This window comes from Oratosquilla oratoria, chromosome 25 (genome assembly GCF_046742065.1).
Source record: "Oratosquilla oratoria isolate Oo_2021 chromosome 25, ASM4674206v1, whole genome shotgun sequence".
NCBI lineage: Eukaryota > Metazoa > Arthropoda > Malacostraca > Stomatopoda > Squillidae > Oratosquilla > Oratosquilla oratoria.
The window spans coordinates 19,848,853-19,855,842 of record NC_134801.1 but is presented as its reverse complement, the minus strand read 5'-3'; the positions used below and the strand labels follow the sequence as shown (position 1 = coordinate 19,855,842).

General features: G+C 45.8%; 1 protein-coding gene across 1 annotated transcript in view; it reads left to right on the top strand.

Annotated features, from left to right (window-relative positions):
• LOC143038846 (uncharacterized) overlaps window positions 1-516 on the top strand; it is an 863,754-nt gene extending 863,238 nt beyond the window's left edge. The window contains exon 21 of the mRNA XM_076208469.1: window positions 1-516. This exon is cut by the window's left edge and continues 637 nt beyond it. The gene's annotated coding sequence lies outside the window, so the exon portion shown is untranslated.
• The last annotated feature ends 6,474 nt before the right edge of the window (window positions 517-6,990 follow it).

The window sequence follows — 6,990 nt, the reverse complement described above, 5'->3', positions numbered from 1 at the left end:
TTTTTCTTTGATAGGGAGCACCGTGTTGATTATTTTTTTCTTTACTTGCCCGTAACTGGAATCGTGGTGATGCAACAGCATAGTTTAATGATGACATTAGGCCAATACTACAAGGCATTACTGAAAGAAAGATAGGTTACCACCAAAGAATGTCGCTACACGAAGGAGCTGTTAAAACTAACGAGGAGAGATCGTTATATTTTGTTTTATCTATTTTTTTTTCATTGTTTTCTTTCATTTTGTTTTATTTTAGTTTTCTTTTTTATTTATTTTTGTAATCAGGACGCCGTTGTTATTCGTGAAGTGTGACGCCTCGCCAAAAGCAATAATGACGTCAAATCGTCAAACAATATGCTACGTCGTATCAAGCGGGGTCGACGGCAAACCCTGTTTATATTTTTGTATATACGTGTCATAGTTAAGCTCTTTGAATAAGGGGAAGGTTAACTTATTTTTGTCATGTAATATAACACTGTATTAAGCTAGTGACCTAAAAATAAAGTCCCATACCATATCGTCCTGTGTTTAATTTTTTCTGACCTTCAAAGATAAAAACAGCTTTAAGTAGAGATTTTAACCCAAGTTCTCCTCTTAGTATTTACAGTAAGCTTTACTGCCTCTGCTCGGTTTATTTTATCTTCTAGTTTTAGGATCATTTCAACAATTTATTTACTGTTTCAATCTCACATTTTTCTAGTGTCAGTTGATTGAAAGGAGTTTTCGAAGAGGGACATTTGGTCCTAAACCCTTCTAGCTCAGCCTCACCTTCCTCCCCGTTCTTACTTGTCTGCTCGCCCACTCCCCATCTCTCCATCTCTCTCTCTCTCTCTCTCTCTCTCTCTATATATATATATATATATATATATATATATATATATATATATATATATATAATATATATATGTATATATATATGTATGTATGTATCTCTATATCCTTTCCCATTCTCTTTCCCTATCACTTTCCCTCCATCCATCTCTCTCTCTCTCTCTTTCTCTCTCCCTCTCTCTCCTCCTCTCTCTCTCTCTCTCTTTCTCTCTTTCTCCAGTGTACAATTACGGTAGAGCAATCTCGCTATACTTAATCTACCATTACTCTATCGAAGCTCTAGGGAGAGTAAATTTTAGTGTGGTGTACACACAATTTAGATTAGTCTCGCTAGGCAAGGCCAGGTCTTGATAGATTTTAATCTACAGTGAGAGTGAGAACTAGGAAGAGGAGAGTGAGAACCAGGTGGGGAGGGAAAGAACGAGGGAGAGACAGAATGACTAAAGGAAGGAGAGGAACCCTAAAGAAGAGGAAAGTAGTGCAGGATTTCGAATATAAAGAATGTAAGGAAATCTGTTGAAAGAAGACGAAAGATTTTACATGAAACAATATCTGCCTGGGCATGTTTTAGGAAGAGCATGAATGAGGCAATATCAGTCTGAGCGTCTTTTAGGAGTAGTATGAGTTTGGGAGTGTAGTTGGGAGGGTGTCAGGAGTGATTAGAGGACGAGAGAGAGAGAAGGGGTGGCTATCCTAGTAAGTGAAAATATAGGTAAACGTGTGGTGGAATGGAAGGAGGTTTCTTCAAGGTTAATGTGGATGAAAGTGAAATTGGAAAGGAAGATGTGGGTTTTTGTAAGTGCATATGAGTCTGGTAGTGAGAAGAGTGTAGAGGAAAGGGAGGCTGTTTGGATAGATTTAAATGAGTGCATAGAGGATTTACTGAGAAATGTCAATGTAGTAGTATTGGGAGGTCTCAGCTCTAGGGTAGGAGATAAACCAATAGACGGAATGGTTGGAAAGTGTGGAGTTCCAGGAAAAAATTGTAGTTGAGAGATAATGATGAAGATGTGAAGAGAGTCTGATCGCAAATGTAGTGTTTAGGAAGTCAAGCATAAGTACACACACACACACATACACACACACACACACACACACACACACACATATATATATATATATATATATATATATATATATATATATATATACATATATATTGGTTGGTTGGCATCCGTCTGTCTCGGGAGACAATGGAGGTCGCGTTTTTTTCAGTTTATGGTTGAGTTACAACGCCTGCTGTGGCTGTAGAGTCCAATTCTGGAGCGGCAGGCTCTATTACAGTTGTCACAGGTAAAGTCCGCGCCTGGCTGTGTGGGGGCTGCTGCTAGCCTCTGCCGTCTGCGCTCTCTTTTCTCATCCCACTGGTCCTCTCTCCTCTTCTCGCTAGTTTGAATACCTGCCTTGACAACGTGTCTCCAACTGCTGCGGTCAGCGGCCACTGCCTCCCAGCTTGCTGGGTTAATGTCGCCTGCCTTCAGATCACGTTTGAGAACGTCCTTGTAGCGGAGGATGGGCCTTCCTGCAGGTCTGGAGCCAGTGGCAAGCTCCCCATACAGCACGTTCTTCGGTATTCGGCCATCGTCCATTCGTCTAACATGACCGAGCCATCTCAATCGTCTCTGGCTGAGCAAGGCGAACATGCTGGGCATTCCCGCCTGTGTCAGAACATTCTTGTTGGAGACATGATCTTGCCAACTAATGCCCAGGATTCTTCTGAGGCAGTGCATGTTGAATATGTTGGGTCGGCGTTCTTGACGAGAATACAGGGTCCAAGCTTCGCTGCCGTACAAGAGCGTGCTGAGTACACAAGCCTGGTATACTACTATCTTGGTGTTGGTGGTCAGCATGGCGTTGTTCCATACACGCTTTCCAAGACGAGCCAATGTTGTTGCTGCTTTGCCGATGCGCTTGTTCAGCTCTGCATCCAGGGACAGGTTGCTTGAGATGGTGGAACCCAGGTAGGTGAACTCCCCCACCACCTCGAGGATGTGGCCATCGATGGAGATGTTAGGAATGCTGCTGACATCCTGGCCCATGACGTTGGTCTTCTTGATGCTGATGGTAAGGGCGAACTCTTTGCATGCATGAGCGAAGCAATTGATGAGTCGCTGTAGGGCCTCCTCTGTGTGTGCAGTCAAGGCGGCGTCATCAGCAAACAGCATCTCTCTGATCAAGACCTTGCGCGCCTTGGTTTTTGCTCGGAGACGTGCAAGGTTGAAGAGACTTCCGTCATTTCTGGTGTGGATATACACTCCGCCTTCTGACTGGTTGAAGGCACAGGACATCAGCAGGGAGAAGAAGATGCCGAAAAGTGTCGGAGCAAGCACGCATCCCTGTTTCACGTCGCTTCTGATTGGGAAGGGGTCCGAGGATGAGCCGTCGTACTGGACGGTGCCGTGCATGTCTTCATGAAAGGATGAAATCATCCTCAGGAGCTTAGGGGGACATCCAATCCTCTGTAGCAGGGTGAAAAGGCCTTGCCTGCTAACCAAGTCGAAAGCCTTCGTCAGGTCGATGAAGGCAATGTAAAGTGGACGCCTCTGTTCTCGGCACTTCTCTTGCAGTTGCCTTAGTGAGAAGACCATGTCAATGGTTGATCGTTCTGCTCTGAAGCCGCACTGTGCCTCAGGGTAGACTCGTTCTGCAAGTTTCTGCAACCGGTTGAGTACTACTCGGGCGAAGGCCTTCCCAACGGTACTGAGAAGGGATATTCCGCGGTAGTTGTTGCAGTCGCTGCGGTCTCCTTTGTTTTTATAGAGCTTAATGATGTTGGCGTCACGCATGCCTTGGGGAACGGTTCCTTCCTCCCAGCACTGGAGTAAAAGCTCGTGCAGGTGGTGATGTAGAATGGTACTCTTGGCCGCTTTGACGACATCCGGGGGGATGCCGTCGTTGCCAGGAGCTTTCCCACTGGCCAGGGAGTCGATGGCTTTTCCGAGTTCGTCAATAGAGGGTGGAACATCTAGTTCCTCCATGAGTGGTAGGGCTTTGCATTTCTCAACTGTTGCGGTGCTGACAACGTTCTCTCTTGAGTAAAGTTCTTGATAGTGTTCGGCCCATCTCTCCATCTGCTTTCCTCTGTCTGTGATAGTGTCACCAGAGGCTGTCTTCAGAGGTACGATCTTGGTAATGCTTGGGCCAAAGGCTTTCTTCATGTCGTACATGGCACGAATGTTCCCACAGTCAGTAGAGAGCTGGATACTCTGGCATAGGCTCAGCCAGTAGTCGTTGGCGCTGCGCCGTGCCAACCGTTGGGCGTCATTTCTAGCCTTCCGGAGTGCAGCAAGTGTCTTCTCTGAAGGCTCCCTTTTGTAGTTAAGCAGCGCTTTTCTTTTATCTGCGATTGCTGGTTCGAGCTATGTAATTCCAGCTTCAAACCAGTCTGGATTCTGCCTCTCTCTCTTGCCGAAGGTGTCCATGGCGGAGTTGTAGATAGCTCCACAAATGTGATTCCACCTCTCTTCAGCACTGTTTGTGGGGCAGTCCAGAAGGGCCTCTTCTGTAGAATCAGCAAAGCGCTTACACAGGTCTGGCATTTTTGTCCTGGCTGTGTTGATACGTGGATGACCTTTCTGCTTAGAGCGATGTATCTGTTTGGGCTGAAGACGCACCTTGCAACCAACCAACGAATGGTCGGTGTCGCAGTCAGCGCTGTGGTAGCTACGGGTTGTAAGGACGCAATTTAGCGAGGGTCTTCTGGTGATAACGAGGACCAGCTGGTGCCAGTGACGTGATCTAGGGTGACACCAGGATACTCTGTGTTGAGGCTTGGTGGCAAAGAATGTGTTGGTTACACAGAGGTCGTGGTAGGAACACATCTCTAAAAGCCTCTGACCATTCTCGTTGGGTTTGCCGACACCGAAGTGGCCAATGCTGCGGGGCCAGGATTCTTGGTCAGCTCCCACACGAGCGTTGAAATCCCCAAGAAGGTATAGTTGTTCTGTGGCTGGGATCTCTCTGATGGTAGTCTCAAGTTCCTCATAAAACTCATCCTTGGTCTCGGCCGGAGAGCTGAGTATGGGAGCGTAGATGCTAAGGACGTTGACTGGGCCAGAAGAAGTTGAGAGTCGAAGAGAGAGGATTCGGGGTGTACCCTTTGATGGCGGTTCCACTGAAGGCAGTAGAGAGTTTCTCACTGCGAATCCTGCGCCATGAATGTGTAGTTCCTCTGGTTCATTTCCCTGCCAGAAGAATGTGTAATCCTATTCTCCAAGGCTGCCGCTCAATAGGAGTCTGGTCTCCTGTAATGCAGCAATATCAATGTTGAGCCTCTCCAGTTCGCGGTAGATGATGGCTGTTTTCCTGGAGTCATCAACCTGTTGTAGATCGTTGGTGAGGCCAGGACACATTGTCCTGACATTCCAGCTTGCCAGACGCAAGATAGATGATTTCTTTTTAACAATACTATGTCTGTTGGGTACTAGGTATCCGTCCGCTTTTCATGTTTTGACAAACACTAAGCTCCAGGCACCCACTGGAGCGACAGACGTTGGCGGACCGACACCTTATTGGCCGGGGGCTGCCCAGCTTGAGGCGGGCGGTAGTCGGACGATAGGACTTCAATGGTCCCTCCCACCGTCAAAGTTGTCCCGTGGCGTCCTTCCTGTACGCCAATTTGGAAGGGCTTATAACCCGTAAACTGACAACTTCCGGTTTGTGTCCTCATTTTACAGTGGGGCTGGAGTATCCCTCTCCATTTTTTTTTTTTTTTTTTTTTTTTTTTTTTTTTTTTTTTTTTTTTTTTTTTTTTTTTTTTTTTTTTTTTTTTTTTTTTTTTTTTTTTTGGGCACGCGAAGCCTGGGCCTGAATATGGAGATCCTGGGTGTCCCAAACGTCAGGATCCCCCTCTCGGCCTTGCCGACGAAATCCAAAGGAATGCGAAGCATGACGTTTGGCGTCAGTTTGGCTGCAGGAGATGCCGGAACGGTGATAATTGTAGCACTGAACCGCCTACGGGTCTCCACTCCGGATTTCAAGGTTTACTCCTTTTCCCTCACGTGGTTTGGCCCGTCAGCTGAGACGGTTTACCGGGGTGTGACGCTTGGAGCCAACACGCGAGAGCTTTGGGAAATTAATGAGAACCGGTGTTGTCCGTCCACCTTACGATAGAGGGTGCAGCTGCGGGCAGACAAGGGTACTATCTCTATCCAGAGCCCCCCTACACCCCACACATGTACATGTATATATATATATATATATATATATATATATATATATATATATATATATATATATGTACATATACTGGTACATTGTGACAAGTTGATGAAGGTGGAAAAAGAAATCACGGGTCTAATTCCGAGTTTCTGAGTTTATTCCTGACCTGTTCCACTCTATGCTTCTGACAGGTTAACGTAAGTTGGAGAAGGAAACACAGGACTCTTAATCTGACTTTATGCCTGAATAGCTTTGCATGTAGGCTTTCTCAACCCATTTTATACACCATTCCTTTGAAAAAACATACCTGCGAAACTAGTCAGGAATAGACCCAGACTAAGACTCCTGTGTTTACAACTCCCATTTACGTCATATATGTTCTTTTCTAAATATGATGTACATAAGAACAACCTTCAAAGAGCAACCAAGAGTCTTTCAATTTGTAGAAAATTCTCTCCCGAGGAACCGAAGAAAATTGCCCAAGAAAGAAGTTCTCTCAATCCTCGGAAGTCAGTGGTGGAGAACCTGACAAACTCTGACGGAAAAGAACGAATTACAAGAGATTCCTGGTGAAACACGGGGGAAATGTGAATGACAGTAACACTGAAGATGGGAAAGAAATCCCTTCGGGCTGCGTCAAAATATCATTCACACATAACCAATCCCTACCCACCCCTCCCCCACCCACTCTCTTTATGCATCACAGTATCATCCACATACAGCCATTCTCCACTCACCCCTATCTTCTGTCTTCTCCCTTCCTTCCTCAACAGACATCGCCCTCTTGCTCAAAGCCCCTTTTACCTCATCCATCCATCTCATCCTCGGTCATCCCTTCGTGTTCACTTCATCTACCTCTGCCTTCCACATATCTTTTACAAATATTTTTTCACTCATTCTTTCCATGTGTCTAAACTATCCCAATACTCTTTCATCAACCCTATCTCCCATCTCCTTTTCCACTTCCGTTCTCCTCCTCACCTCGTTTCTCACTCTATCCAA